At 34.9% G+C, this 16,632-nt stretch overlaps 2 pseudogenes; one reads left to right on the forward strand and one right to left on the reverse strand.

Annotated features, from left to right (window-relative positions):
- Positions 1-14,980, reverse strand: part of LOC107846819 — a 29,450-nt pseudogene extending 14,470 nt beyond the window's left edge.
- Positions 677-1,798, forward strand: LOC107846915 (annotated as a pseudogene).
- Positions 14,981-16,632: the final 1,652 nt, after the last annotated feature.

A 16,632-nucleotide genomic window follows, 5' to 3' on the forward strand; every position in this document is an offset into this window, starting at 1 on the left:
GGAGCTAAAACTCAGGTGAGGACGGCGGGAGGAGACTCACAGCATTTCACTGTCTTGACATGATTGCATCAGAGATCTACGCTTAGTCCCTTTTTGTTTGCTTTGGTGATGGATGTATTGACGCGGCGTATTCAAGGAGAGGTGCCTTGGTGTATGATTTTTGCAGATGATGTAGTTTTGATTGATGAGACGTGGGGGGTGTGAATGATAAATTAGAAGTGTGGAGACAAACTCTTGAGTCTAAAGGGTTTAGGTTGAGTAGAGCAAGACAGAGTATTTGGAATGCAAGTTTAATGACGTGAGGTTGGAGAATGAGGTGGTAGTGAAGTTGGAATCACAGGTGGTATGTAAGAGGGATAGTTTCAAGTATCTCGGGTCCGTGATTCAGGGTAACGGTGAGATTGACGAGGATGTCTCGCACCGTATTGGGGCGGGATGGATGAAGTGGAAGCTCGCTTTGGGGGTGTTGTGTGATAAGAAGGTGCCGCCCAAGCTTAAAGGCAAATTCTATAGGGTGACAGTCCGTCCGGCCATGTTGTATGGAGCGGAGTGTTGGCCAGTTAAGAACTCCCACATTCAAAAAATGAAGGTGGAGGAAATGTGGATGTTGCGTTAGATGTGTGGGCTGACTAGGGGGGATAGAGTTCGGAATGAGACTATCAGGGAGAAGGTTGGTGTGACTCCAGTGGAGAATAAGATGCAGGAAGTCCGATTGAGATGGTTTGAACCGACAAACCACCTTGATCTAGAGGCCTGTGCATGGTTAGAAGAGTCCTTCAAGAATTTCGAGTGCATTCTAGTTGTCATTTCACACTCGCAGGACTTTCTCAATGGTGTGAGTACCAATATCATCCACATGCAAAACAAGAAGTTGAAACTCTATACAGGAAACTACAACCAATATGTGCAAACCCGTTCAGAGCTGAAAGAGAACCAGATGAAACAGTACAAGTGGGAGCAGGATCAGATTGCTGCAATGAAAGAATATATTGCTCGCTTTAGGCATGGTTCAGCTAAACTAGCCCGTCAAGCACAGATTAAGGAAAAGACATTGGCTAAGATGGAGCGTTGTGGAATAACTGAGAACGTGGGGAGGGACAGCATTCTGGTTTTCCGATTTACTGATGTCGGCAAACTTCCTCCTCAAGTTTTACAGTTTTTAGAAGTTTCTTTTGGCTACACACCTGATAACCTCATCTACAAGAATCTTGATTTTGGTGTAGATCTTGACTCCAGAATAGTTCTTGTGGGCCCCAATAGATTTGGAAAGAGCACACTGCTTAAGCTGATGATAGGGGATTTGTTTCCCACTGAACGCATGGTTAACGTCATAATCACCTAAAAATCGCGCAGTACCACCAGCACTTGGCCAAGAAGCTAGACATGGACATGTCGGCTCTTCAGTACATAATGAGAGAGTACCCTGGGAATGAGGAGGAGAAGATGAGGGCAGCAATTGGGAGGTTTGGTCTCACAGGTAAAGCTCAAGTAATGGCTATGAAGAACTTGTCAGATGGTCAACGTAGTCGGGTGATTTTTGTATGGTTGGCTTATAGGGTACCTCACATGCTGCTGTTGGATGAGCCAACCAATCATCTTGATATTGAAACAATCGACTCACTTGATGAGGCGTTGAACACATGGGATGGTTCTAGTCAGTCACGACTTTAGGCTCATAAACCAGGTGGCCCATGAGATCTGGGTATGTGAAAATCAGGCCGTGACATGGTGGGAGGGCGACATCATGGCCTCCAAGAAACACTTGAACTTGAAGAAAAGCGCCGAATTGGGTGAATGAAGTAAGATACTATGTGCTACATTAGAATGTGATGGTATCACTGTTTGCCCTTTGGTATTTGGGGGGGGGGGGGGGGGGGAAGAAATAATTACTTTTTGCAAAAATTAGAAAACTCCTTTTTTGTGAAAAATAAAAAAATCTCATTTATATTTTTTGGCAAAATATTTTTAATTTACAGAATAAAAAATGAGGCTAGAGTCTTTTTAGATTATAGGACTCCTTTTTTTTCTCTTTCACAATCGATAGTATCCTAATATAAATTATATGGGAGTCAGAAATCAAATTCTTTTTTGGTTTATTAATACTCCTTTTATAAATGGAGTAGCTTTGTTTGGTAATTAAATTACGTGAATAAAAGCTACGTAGGCGCAATTATTTTTTTTCTCGTTTCTTTGGTTCAAATTTTGTGCAATTTATTTTATTTTTATGTTGTCAATTGTGCGTTGGATTGAAAATAAATCATTATCAATTTCTCACAAATTTGACTCCAAATTGATGATCAGCTTAAATTATTTAACCATGAAAAGTGTTTGGCTCTATTTGAGTAGTTATCATCTATTATATTGTATTGTATTCTTAGTTAAAACACAATATTTTGATTATCTTGGTTTGTTATTTCTTCTCTATTTATTTTGTTAAAGTGATTTTATTTTGATGGGTACATTTTGCAATAAAGTCCTTTTAATGTAGGATTTATTAGGAGTAGAATTAGTTTAGGTATAAAATTCATGTGATATTCTTCAATTTAGGTAAATTAATTTTTCTTACCTATTTTAACAAGGATGTGTGTTATTGATGTGGACATTAGTTAGTTAGAATTTTTATTTTAGGGGTGGGTTTTTTTATTAAAAGTGTGAAAAACCATAAAAATATTGTTTGAACTTTTTATCCTTCATTAAAAGGCTTTTTTTTTTATTAAAATTGTATTTTCACTATTTTTTCTAATATTTAAGAATTAAAAATTAATTAAATATATTTATGATAATGTTAAAAATTTTCCTTAACAGAAGTCATCAGAATTAATGAAAACTAATACTTCTTTCATTAGCTAAAAAATTCTAAATCAACTAAATTTTACTTTAAGAAGATTTGAAAAATCTAGAAATAAATATAACAACGTTAGAATAAGAAAAAATCTAGAAATACCATTTTTTTAAAAGTTTTAAGTACGTAACAAGAATTGAATCAATGATTTTGTAAAAGTTACAAGAAGGATATATATATATATATATATATATATATATATATATATATACATACTCCTATTTTTACTTTTTCTAATTGTTTTAAATTTGAGTCATGTGTATTCTTGAATTTATTATCATCTAACTTTATGCCTTCATTTATTTCTTTTAATTAATAGCTTTCAAGATTATCTATGAATTACTCATAATCAACAATTGATAATGAATTCTCTTCTTTTATTTTTTTTTTGTATTTCTCTTTTAGATGAGAATTTTTAATCAAAAAATTTGGAAGAATTACCCGTCAAATAAATCAATGATGCGTCTCTCTTAATTTCTGACAACAAGGAAAAGAGCTACTGCTTGACAAACATAAAAGTGATATCCATCAACCACTTGAAACTTATGGTGATAAAATATATATGTGTTCCAAAGATTATTATATTTAGCTACGAAATTTTTGTCGTACCAAATAGTTAAATTATTCAGCTACAATTTAAAATCGTCACTATTAAATGATGACATATTTTGTGATAAAATTAATTAAAAAACAATTGTGGCATGTGCAACTAAACTAGAAAACAAGAATAGCCAAAGATTAATTTATATTTAGCAACGAAATTTTTTTCGTACCAAATAGTTAATTTATTCTACAACAAATTTGAAATCGTCTCTATTAAATGATGTCATATTTTGTGATAAAATTATATTGTCATTGAATCACATGTTAATTAGAGACAATAAAAGGATCGTCACTAATTGCTTATAGTATTAGTGACAAAAATTGAGGTCACAATTAAATATCAAATTTTGTAGTTAAAAATTACAATATTTAACTACAAACTCTAATTTGTCACTATTGCAATAATATTTTTATGACAAATTTTTTTTGTGTCTAAAATTGTAATTAATTCAAGACAAATAATAGTTTGTCACGAATTAAATACGTTATTAGTGACAAAAAATGGTGTCATTGAAAACTTAAAATTCGTCACTAATTGTACTTAATAAATGACGCCAAAATTTTTTCTGGTGGAAAACTTTAGAGGACAAAACTTTGCTACAAATTTTTATGTTTCGTCACTAAAAGTGTGTACTTCATGTATTTAGATATGAAATGTAATTATCGTCATGAAAAGTGAACAATTAGTGACGAATTTCATCTCGTAGCTAATAATTTCATAGCTATATATCAATTTTGTTGTAGTGATTATTACATTTTATTCCTTGATGATTACACCAAATTCTCTTGGGTTTACATGATGCGCGAAAAATCTGAAACGTTTGACAAATTCAAAGAATTTTATACCATGGTTTAAAATGTTTTTCACACCTCCATTTTTTATTTCCAGTCTAATGGAGGTGGTGAATACGTTAACAAAAAATTTAGTTCATTCTTCAAGCAAAATGGCATAGTCCATCGTTTTTCTTGTCCTTACACGTCTGCTCAAAATGGTAGGGCCAAGCGAAAACATAGACAAATTACAAATGTCCTACGCTGTCTTATTTTTCAAGCATCTATGTCTTTCAAATTTTGGGCTGATGCTTGTCTGTATGCCGTCTCCCTGATTAATGTTACTCCTCTTCCGATGCTTCATTTCCTATCTCCGTTTGAACAACTTTATGGCCGTGCGCCAGATTATAATCTTATTCGTGTATTTGGATGCCTCTGTTATCCCTTTGTAGCAGTTGGTCCTTGCTCCAAGTTCCAACCTCGTTCCAAGCCTTGTTTATTCCTCGGTTCATCTGATAAACACAAAGGTTTTAAGTGTTTCGATCTTAATTCAAATAGAGTTATCATCTCTCGGCATGTTCATTTTGTTGAAGACTCTTTTCCGTTTCAAACCTTATTTCCTACTTAGCCAACAACTGCACCTAATTCTATCTCATCCGACGTTGTTTTAGATAACTTATCTAAATCTTCTCATTTTCCAATCCATCTCCCACGTTCTGGAGAACCTTCTCCTAATTTGTTCCAAATGGGACTTCTTCTTACTCAACCTTCTTCATGTTTGCCCAATGCACATAATACTAAATCTTTTAATTTAGAAACTCCTATCACCGAAAATAAGCAGCAACTCTCACCTAGCAGCAGTCTTCAGAGTTCTATATTAATGTCACCTAATTCTCGTGATTCTAGCCTTAAAGATTCTAATCAATTTTCTCCAGCTTCTCCCTCACACCTTATGCACTCCCCTTTGAATCAATGTCCTCCAGATACTTTAAATCTTTCTTCTGAAGGTTGTATTGATTTATCCCAAGCACAACCAACACCAATTCAACCTTCATCTGACAATATTAGTGTGCCTAACTCTACTCCAATCGCCATTAAACTAAACTCGCATCCGATGATTACTCGTTCTCAAACTGGTTCACTCAAACCATGTATTTTTCCTTCTTTAATAGCTTCAACTACTTCTATTTTATCTGAACCTACCTCCTTTTGTCAAGCTTCTAAAGATCCCCATTGGAAACAAGCCATGAGTGTCGAATTCGATGCTCTAGTTCAAAATAAAACTTAGTCTTTGGTTCCTCCTCCTGCAAATGTAAATATTGTTGGCAATAAATGGGTGTTTCAAACTAAGTTTTGTGCCAATGGCTCTGTTGAAAAATATAAAGCTCGGTTAGTGGCTCAAGGTTTTTCGCAGTAGCCTGGAGTGGATTATTTTGAGACATTTTCTCCTGTTGTCAAGCCTAGCACAATTTGTTTAGTCCTATCTTTGGCCCTTCAACGAAACTGGTTCATGCGTCAACTTGATGTGTCCGATGCATTCTTACATGGTGAGTTATCTGAGACAATTTATATGCTTCAACCGAAAGGTTTTGTCCATCCAGATTATCCTCATTATGTTTGCAAGTTATACCGTGCTCTATATGGTCTTAAACAATCATCACGTGCTTGGTTCTATCGTCTTGCTCATTTTTTTCTTGATCTTGGTTTTACACAATGTATCTCGGACCATAGTATGTTCATTTTTTACTCGGGGAGTGATTTCATAATTCTTTTGATCTATATGGATGATATAGCTATTTTTGGCTCTTCGAAGTCATTGGTATCTCAGTTCATCACTTCTATAAGTACGGAATTCTAAATAAAGGACTGCCCTCTTACTTACTTTCTTGGCGTTGAATTGAAGCATAATTCCTTGGGGCTGCTATTGGTGCAACATCGTTATATTACTTTTTTACTTCATCGGTTTAAACTTGAGAAGTGTAAATCCGTACTTACTCCACTTCACAGTAAGCTTGACTGGAATTCAACTTCTTCTCCTTTGCTTAAAGATCCTTCTACCTATCGTCAAATGGTTGGGAGTCTACAATACTTGTCTTTCACTCGGCCAGACATTCAATTTGCTGTAAACCTTGCTTCACAATTTCTTCACCAGCCGAGACAATTACATCTTCAGGAAGTAAAACCCATTTTCAGGTACCTAAGTGGCACAACTGATTGGGGCTTGCAGTTATACAAAAATTCTTTCCTTGCCCTTACTATTTATTGCGACTCCAATTGGGCTGGTTGCTTTGCTACAAGACGATCAACAACTGGTTTCTGCATTTTTCTTGGCTCCAATCTCATCTCTTGGTCCGCTAAGAAACAACCTACAGTTGCACACTTTAGTACTGAAGCTGAGTATAGGGCTCTTGTTGTTGCTACTGCTGAGGCTACATGGGTCCAATACATTCTTCGTGATCTTGGTATTTTTCTTACTTCTCCCGTCTCCGTAAAATATGACAACATTAGAGTCATTCACCTAGCGCATAATCCAGTTTTTCACTCTCTTACAAAACACATTGCTTTGGACTATCATTTTATTCGTGAAAAGATCAGTCATGGTGACTTGGTGGTATCTCATGTTCATACCTCTGAACAACTTGCAGATTTGTTCACCAAAGTTTTGCCTTCTGGCCGTTTTCGTGAGCTCACTGCCAATTTTCACGTTCATTCTTCTCGTTCAGATTGAGGGAGGTTGTTGCAGTTATCTTCTTGTATCCTAGTTTTAGTAGAAATCTATTTTGTATTTATTCTTGTACCTACTGTTGATATATATATGCTATAATTCCACTTTATAAATACAAAAATATAGAATGAGCAAGGCTCACACTTTAACCCTTCACTTTATCTATTTCATCTATTTCTTCTTGTTCTTCCAATCATTTGGATACCCTATCAATTTGTAGCAGTTTTCTTTTGTATGACCTGAGAGGTGATAGTAGTCACACTTTCTACTCTTGTAATTTGTGTTCCCCTATCCATAACCATAATTGTGATTCACCTGTATAGCAAGAGGTTCTGATCTATCGTGCGCAGCAAGCATACATGCTGAGTGTTGTATCTCATCCTCTATGAGCAATGCATAAGCTTGATTGAGAGTAGGAGTTACTCCCTTAAGTAAGATTTGTCTCCTATCTTGATCATAGGACTCATTAAAGCCACTCAAAAATTGTAGAAGTCTCAGTTGACACATATTATCTGAGTACTCTTAGGACTTAGGGCAATCACAGCTAGGATTAGGAACCAGAATATCATACTCACTCCACAAGGTTTTCAACTTAGTAAAATAAGCTGAGATTGAATCAGTACCTTGAGAATTCATATTGATTTCACAATGCAATTGATATATGCGGATACGATTCACTTTGTCATATCTTTCCTTCAAATCATCCCAGACAGCACAAGCATTTGTAGCATACCCGATCCCAGATAGTAAGCTTTCACTCACAGTGTTCATGATCCATGAGAGGACAATAGCAATGCATATTTCCCACTATTTATGGAGTTCCTCTCTGTATGACTCCTTGTTGCAAGATCTAGTGACAAAGCCATACTTTCTCTTCCCTAAGAGAGCAATTCACATAGATCGACTCCAAATACTATAGTTTTTTGAACCAGTTAATTTGATTGGAACGAGTACAATGCTTGAACTATCCAAAGCACCAATGAAGAGTGGATCGCTTTGATCAATTTTAGGTGCCATGAATGAAGAAATTGAACTGCAAAATCGACCAAACTTGCAGAGATGAAAGAACAAATACAGAGAACATACAGAGGTCTTACGAATTCTCTGAGAATATGAGGAAAAAGGATCGAAATACTCTCAGTATTGAACTCGTGTCTCTGATACCATGTGAAATTCAAGCATTACAGCTTGATAATCCATGAACAAGGAAGAAGAAAGGAGAGAGTGTAGTTGGGAATTTTATTCTTCATCATCTGTACATTACAGCATTACAGCTATTTATATACTTGAGCGAAGATAGTGAGCTCATTTCCAGCTTAGTGAAAGCTCATCATAACTGAATAACCACTTTCCTAACAACCTCTAACAACTTGTTATTGCTAACTGACTAACAATCGAAAGGCTTCCAGAACCTTCCATCCAATGAACAATTAGTGTAGCATGGCTCTGTATAGTGTGTATCATATCTTGAGATCATACTTTGAGCTTGGATCAGTAGTTAAAACAATCTTTTTCTAAAACTTCAGTAGCAACTGAACCTTGACACTCTCCATCTATCACACATTTGCCAAATATGATGGGGAAGCAAAAGTAACGTGAGAAGAAGTGCTACTTGAATTTGTATAAAATTTATCTTCATCAACTCGATGAGTACTACCAATTTGGTTATTCATATTGAGAACTGGAATATCATCTTACCGAGCATTAAATGTGGTAGTGATAGGCGACAAGGTTAGGTAATTCTCTATAGCTTCTTCTCTTTGACTTCTCCCTCCACTAGAAAAATAATCGGAAGGCTTCCAACTAGGCAAAATTTTCATTATTAGATAATCAATGAAGTCAACAATAAAATCTACATCATGATCAGCTAGTTCCAAGTGTTCAACCATCTCAGCCGCAACTAAGAGTGCAGTGTTCAGTATAAAGATAAAAATTGAAGTGTATATTTCTTACTCTACCTGAAAAATTCAAAGGCTTTTAATAAACAAAGAGACAATTTTATTCCAAAATGCCAAAAGAATAAAAATAATAATGAATTAGAACACATCTACATACCTGAAGCGCTTTTAATTCGCAAGGTCAATGAAACTGAGTTCTCATCTTTCTTCTTACCCGTCAATTTAAATTCATTATTCTGATGAAACCTCTGAAATTCCAATGTCGGAGCATAAGGACTTCCATAATGGGAGTCTGTATAAACTGATTGATTATACTCGAAATCTACATCTATTGAATGAGGTGCAGATTTCAATGAACTTAATGATCTTGGACTTTGGTAAGGTGAAAGCTAGAAACAGACTATGGGTTGGCTCATTTAAATTCTCAATCTGAAGAAATGGATCTTTGAGAAGGTCCTTGGAAGGCAACCTCAGCGAAGCAGGAACCAGGCATTACTCGATGAATGCTTTGATTTGAAGATCAGTAACTTTGCCGAGGAAAGCAGGTTTAACACCCTGAGAATAAATAAAGTTGCTTCGATTCACTAAAACATGTAATGCCTACACAACTTAAAGAAGTAACTTTATCAAACTTACCGAGCTAACTTTCTTAAAAATTTGAGCAGGATTTTTGCATTCACTGTAAGGATCTTCAAAGGTTACTAGTTCCAAAATACACATGCCGAAGGAATATATGTCAACCAATTCATTGTATTCTTCTTCGTAAAACTCCGGGGCCTTAAATTCCGGAGTCCCTTCAGAGGAATAGATAAAGTTAGTGTTTTAGAAGAGGGGACATTATTTAAATGTGTGTTGATACAAGAAGTATTCATAACAATACTCTTAAAAGTAGGCTACTCCGTAATGGTAGCCAATCCAAGGTCCCCAATCTTAATTTCTCCAGTATTTCCATCTACAAATATGTTGTCATACTTCAAGTCCTTATGAATGATAGGAGGGTTGTAACTGTGAAGATAACTAACCCTTGAAGTACCTGCTTGCCAAATTCTTTATTGCCTTCATATTAATACTTCTATACTTCTTGCGGTATCTGATAAGTACAATTTACATATTTATTGTCTGACAACATAATTTGTAAGCAAAGAAAATTAGGAACTATGAGAAACTCACTACCTCAGGTTCCCAGATGTGAAGATTTCAGTGATCATGTTAACTGTTCTCTTCTTGTCATCAACCCATGAATCACAGAACTTCATTATATTGCCATGATTCAATTTTCTAAGAAGATGCATCTCCGCATATAACTTTCCTAACTTGTCAGGTGACTGCAAAACGTCCTTGACTTTCACTCGGCTCCATGCGCCTTCAATACCATCATGTAAGTCAAATGTCTTGTAGCTGAAACATATTTTTTTTTAAAAAAAAAGAAGACAAAATGTTTTATGCTCTGAATACACAATTAGTGCTATAGAAAGGAACAATAAAAAATTAGTAATTAAGTTTAGGAACATACACAGTCTTGAATGCACCCTTGCCCAAATTGTAGAGGAAACACAAGCAGGTGATAAGTATAAATAATTGTCAGTGAAATAACACTCTAGAAATATAAGAGATGTCTCACACCGCAGTCGTTGCTCGCTCGACTTTGGCTTTGGCTTCAGCTTTGGAAAATGATTTATGAGATCTATCTTTTTGGACAAAGTTTATTTGACAGAAATTTAATCCGGAAATACCAAAGGAAAAAATGCAACTTTTCTGTGTTTTTTATCCTCCATTGATACGCATGCATGCAGTGGTTGATATTGTTTCGAAATGCAATGCAGAAACGAAGTGATGCTTTGGAAGGGATGCAACCCTTCAACGAAATGACACACTATTTCGCATGAAATGGTATGCCTGTTCGGAAAAGACACATTCTTTGGATGAACAGACATGAATTTTCAGAAAGATCACACCTTTTTAAGTGAACCATTGCCACCTTTTCAAAAAGACATCTGATAGGCTATATAAATCTGCTGCTTTCATCCACATGTTTAGACACGAATTTTCTGAAATACAAACTCTTTTCTTGTCTTCAAAAATATTCGGTGTGATCAATCAAATCGTTCAATGAGTTCGTTGAATATAATTATTTGAGGTATCACTATAGTTGGATTGAAAGTCATTTTATCTTGGGAGGAAGATTCCAAAACCTCAAGTACAGTGAGGGGAATTATTCCTTAAAGATACTCCATGAAGTCGGGGGACTTGTCTTTACATTTCTGTTTCATCTTAATTTCAGGAAAATAAATACATTTCTTAGAAAGATCACTTTGATCTTGTGTTCAGAGTGTTTTTGTACTTTATAGTGTTTTTATTTTAAACTTGAACTAGTGTTGAAGTTATTGTGTCAAATTATAGATTCTTATACCCGAATACATTCAAATAAATAACACAAAAAGATCTTTCAAAGAAGTGTGTTTTTTTTCCAGAAATTTAATTAAATGAAACAGAAATGGTCAAGTCCTCCGAATTCACGGAGTGTCCTTAAAGAAGTAATTCCCCTCAAGTACTCGAGGTTGTGTAATTTTCCTCCCAAGAGAAAATGGCCAAACAAACCAACTATAGCGGTACATCAAACAATTGGAATCTCTTCAAACTCACTCAACGATTTGATGATCACACGAAGTATATTTTTAGAAAACAAGAAGAGTTTTATTGATTATAATGTGCTATATATGCTAAAACGGGAAATGAGTTTAATTTTGCAACTAGACATAATTTATAAAAAAGAACAAGAAAACAAACATTTAAGCATAAACTACCGTAAAAAATTGGACTATATTTCGATGACAATATAAATCCTTAATTTTGGAACGGCTGCATTTCAATAACACTGTAGAAATGAAGTAATGTCCAAAATTTTAAGGCATAAAGAAGAAGTAACACCAAAAATAATAGAGAGTAAAGTTAATTACCCGAACATATCGACCAGTAGGGTCTTTCTCTAAAAAATGATCTTGGTTAACAGGTCGATTATTAGCACATGGACCAAAAAATCCATTTCCAGAATGATAAGAAGATCCGAATCCAGCCCCGACACTACCTCATTATGATAATCAACCAAACAATAACAAAGAAAGAAGAATAAGGAAAAGTAAAAACAAGAAGAACAAATTAAGACAAGCCAAATCAAGTAGAAATTGGAGGAAAACAAGATATTCAAAAAATGTTTCTACTGCCTAGACAAAGATGATGACCACAAGTTTGCATGTGATAATGTCGATCACGTGTGGAATAATCTTCGACGTGATCGGCATTCAAATTCGAGGCTAAACATAATTATTAGGTTTTTAATGAAAAGGACTTTAATATAATAATGTGAATATAACATATATCTTATAATAAGCATATATATGTACACACACACATATATATATATATATATATGTCGAAAACAGTCTCTCAACTTCTTTGGAGGTAGCGGTATGGACTGCGTACATTTTACCCTCCCCAGGCCCCACTTGGTGGGATTATACTGTGTTTGTTGTTGTTGGTGTGTGTGTGTGTATATATATATATATATGTATGTATATATATACACCACCAAAAGTTTCAATGAATATCACTTTTACATTTGTCATGTAGTAACCTTTTTACTCGTTGCTTGAGGCTAAGAAAAACGCATCGACTTGAACCCTATTTGTAATACAATTATTTTTTATATATATATTTAAAATAATGCATCGACTTGAACCCTATTTGTAATACAATTATTTTTTATATATATATTTAAAATCTTTCCTTATTTTAAAGTTAATTTTTTAGAAAATCTTTCATTACTTACTTAAAACTTTAAATATTTTGATACTGCTTATATTTTTCTTATTCTAACTCTTTGCTTATATTTTTCTTATTCTAACTCTTCATATTTATTTGTAGATTTTTTCAAATCTTCCTAAATTCAACTTTAATTGATTTAGTAGCCGTTTGGCCATATAAATTTTTTCCTTTTTCCCAAAAATTATTTCACCTTAGTGAAAAAAGTGAAAGTGAAAACAACAATCTTAAATTAAACAGTATATTACATCTCATTCTTAAACAAGAAACATAAAGGTAAATATATAATACAAAGCATAAAGACATCAATACGTAATTAATACAACCTACACAACTAATCCCCCTCTTTTAAAAACTCTCCACTAAACTATTCACCCTCTTCGGAGGTTTCCTCATCTCCTACCCACTCAGCCTCTTCTTCCGCAATATTAACTTCTTCAAATATATTTTTCGGGTGATTCAAACTAACCACTAAGTCAATGTCCACAAGCTGGTGATCAATCTGTATTTCATTCTGATACACAGTCTCCGGCACATTCTCAACTTCCACCCGTCCAATAGGCTTTGTTTTGATTACAGCCCACCAATTAGACTTGTCATTGCGCAACAGATAAGGAGCATAATACACTTGTTTAGTATTTTCGCTAGAACAAATGGATCGTAAATAGGATACGGCCTATTGTGCTTCACTTCAATGCTGTTATACTCCTTATGTACTCTTGTGCCTCTTGCGCTTAGATTAAACCACTTGCATCAAAAGACGATAATTTTTTTTATTGGGAAACAAGCATACTCCAGTTCTAAGATCTCGTGTATGATGCCAAAGTAATCAACATCATCATCACCCTTAACCCAAACACCACTATTGTTTGTTTTCCTTGTTCTGGAGTGTTGTTCGGTGAAAAATTTAAACTCATTTACTATGTATTGGGACATTGCATGAGCTTCAACTGGACCCAAAGAAATATCTCTCAAGAGCTGATTGTATGCGGCTGCATTTGGGAAATGGTGTACCTAAAAATATTATACATACATATATATATATATATTGAGAAATGTGTAAATGTTTAAACTTTATAGAAATATTAATACACTTACGAACCTCATTTTTAAACCATGTTGCAAAGGATGCATACACTTGATTTTCGTAGAATTGAGTCTTAAATGAACTGAAGATCCAATATGCGAAACACAATTAGTTTCTTTAAAGGAATGAGTAAAAAAATAAGATATGTTAAAATTCTAATCTCCTTACTTCAGAAAGGGCTCAATTTCCGGGCAATTCAGCGAGACATACAAAGTTGCTGATTTGCGCTCCGTTGGAGTGAGCCGATGACTTACAGTCTTTTTAGCCTTATAACCAGATTGATTGAAAATTGATATCAGTTGCAAATGAGGCTCATTCACATCGTCCTGATGACGATTCGGTCGGTTTCTTGAACAAGCAACTTCTTCACGAAAGTAGTATGAACAAAATTGAGATGTTTCTCTTGTAAGATATTCCTCAACTATAGAGCCTTCCACCCTATGTTTGTTTTTGGCACCCTTTTTTAAGTTTCCAGTTGCCCTGCACAATCTTACGATTAGATGTTTACTATATTTAAAAAAGATATGTATGAATTTAAATATGTTGCAGTTGCTTACCTTTCAAATAGATACATCCACCTAGTTTAAACTGGATCGCCTAGCCAAGTTTCGTGCACAAGGTGAATGGGAAGATGTTCGATCACATCAAAGAACGCTGGCAGAAAAATCTTCTCCAGCTTATTGGTGATAACAACTATATTACTTTTCATTCGCGCTAGATTTTCTTTTTTTAATGTGGTGGCACATAAGTCTTTAAAGAACAAACTAATCTCTACTGTTGATTTCCATATGTTTTCTGGTAAACCAATAAAAGTAATTGTTCCATGAAAACACGACAATCATGACTTTTCATTCCATGCAAGATTCCTTATGCCATATCAACCCTCTTTCCCAAATTTAAGTCATATCCATCGGACATCTTCAAACTTTGGACCCACTCACATATTTAAAGCTTTTGGTCCAACTTAAATGTAAAACTAGCCTTGGGCTTAAGAACATTACCATTGAGCCCCTCCTATAAGTGTAATTATCTGCATTGGCAATATTCTGGTAAGTCAAGTCTGGCCTTAGGATTATCCTTTGTTTTGCCTGTGACATCTATAACTGTGTTGAATAAGTTGTCAAAATAGTTTTTCTCAGTATGCATGACATTAACATTATTTCTCAGTAAATTATCTGGCCAATATTCTAACTCCCAAAATATACTCTGCTTAGTCCAGTTATGCAAAACGCCATATTTATCAAGCCTGTACAATGGTCTTTCACCGACTTTAGGCAAATCCTGAATGATCTCCAAGATGTCATGACCAGACAGCCTTGGCGGTGGACCATCATATTCCCTTCTATTACTTCTGAATGCATTCTTAAGTCTCCTAAATTCATGATCAGATGATAAGAAACAACAATGACAATAAAACCATGAATTTTTTCTACCATGTCTCAAAGTGAAAGATTTTGTTTTTTCCATGCAGTATGGACAAGCCAGTTTTCCAGTTGTCATCCACCCAGACAACATTCCATAGGTAGGAAAATCATCAACAGTCCACATTATATATGCATACAGATTAAAATTCTGTTTAAGTAAGATGTCTCAAGTTTTAACCCCTTCATGCCACAAAATTTGAAGTTCATCGATCAAAGGTTACAAGTAGACATCTATTCCGCTTTTTGGATTACGTGGGTCAGGAATAACACAATTCAGAAATATATAGGGACTAGTCATCAGCATTTCAGGAGAAAGATTATAAGGGATGACAAATACAGGCCAACATGAATATGGCGCAGCATCAACTAAAAAAGGAGAGAAGTCATCCGCACATAATCGCAAAAGAATATTTTGTGGCTCAGCTGCAAAATCTGGATAAGTTGAATCAAAATGTTTCCAAGCCTCTCCATCAGATAGATGACACATAACACCAGTAGGCCTTCTATTTTCACTGTCCCATCTCATATGAGCAGCTGAGCTGTTTGAAGCATACAACCTCTTCAACCTTGGTATTAGAGGTAAGTAATGCATTGCCTTAATAGCAATTAGATTTCCACTAGAACTACGCTTATATCGAGGGTGCTGACAAAACTTACAGGACTCTAGGTTAGCATCTTCCTTAAAGTATAACATGTAGCCATTTTCACAACAATCGATTCTAATCGATGAGAGACCTAACTTTGACACCAATCTTTTCACCTTATAGAAAGAATCAGGAACCTCCAAGCCAGGGTCAACTAACTCTTTAATAAGGTCTATCATTGAGTCCATTCCTCCTTCAACAATATTCTAGTCATATTTAATACTTCATAATCTAACAACAATAGATAAACGAGAGTGCGAACACCCATCAAACAAAGAATGACTAGCAGCATGCAATTGTTCATAGAATTTGCCCGCTTCGCTATTAGGAACATGTTCGACATTTTCCCTAAAGTCGTCCCCGTGTTGCATCCCAAAAGCATCGTGCACCATTTCTGTCATTCCAGTATCTTGATATTCATTATGCCCTGCAGATCTACTACTTTCTCCAACAACAAAGTTATTTTACACAACATCACCATGAGCACCACACAATCTTAAAAATTCCTCATGAAACCCCCTTCTATAAAGATATTCCTTTACATCTTCTTCATTTATAAGATTTATACCATCACATCTAACACAAGGACAACGAATAGCCCAAAAACATGTCCAAACATCAAGTGTCTTAGCATGTTCAACAAAACTTTTCACACCTTCAACAAATTTCTTCCTAATACCCATTCTATTATCATTATTCCATTGATATATCCAGCTATAACCAGGTTCCATCTACGCAATCAATCAGATTCAACTAATTAGATCAAGTCACAAAATTTCAATTATTACCAAACATAGCCACATTCAAAACAAAAAAAAT

The sequence above is a fragment of the Capsicum annuum genome, chromosome 11 (assembly GCF_002878395.1).
Source record: "Capsicum annuum cultivar UCD-10X-F1 chromosome 11, UCD10Xv1.1, whole genome shotgun sequence".
Taxonomy (NCBI): Eukaryota; Viridiplantae; Streptophyta; class Magnoliopsida; order Solanales; family Solanaceae; genus Capsicum; species Capsicum annuum.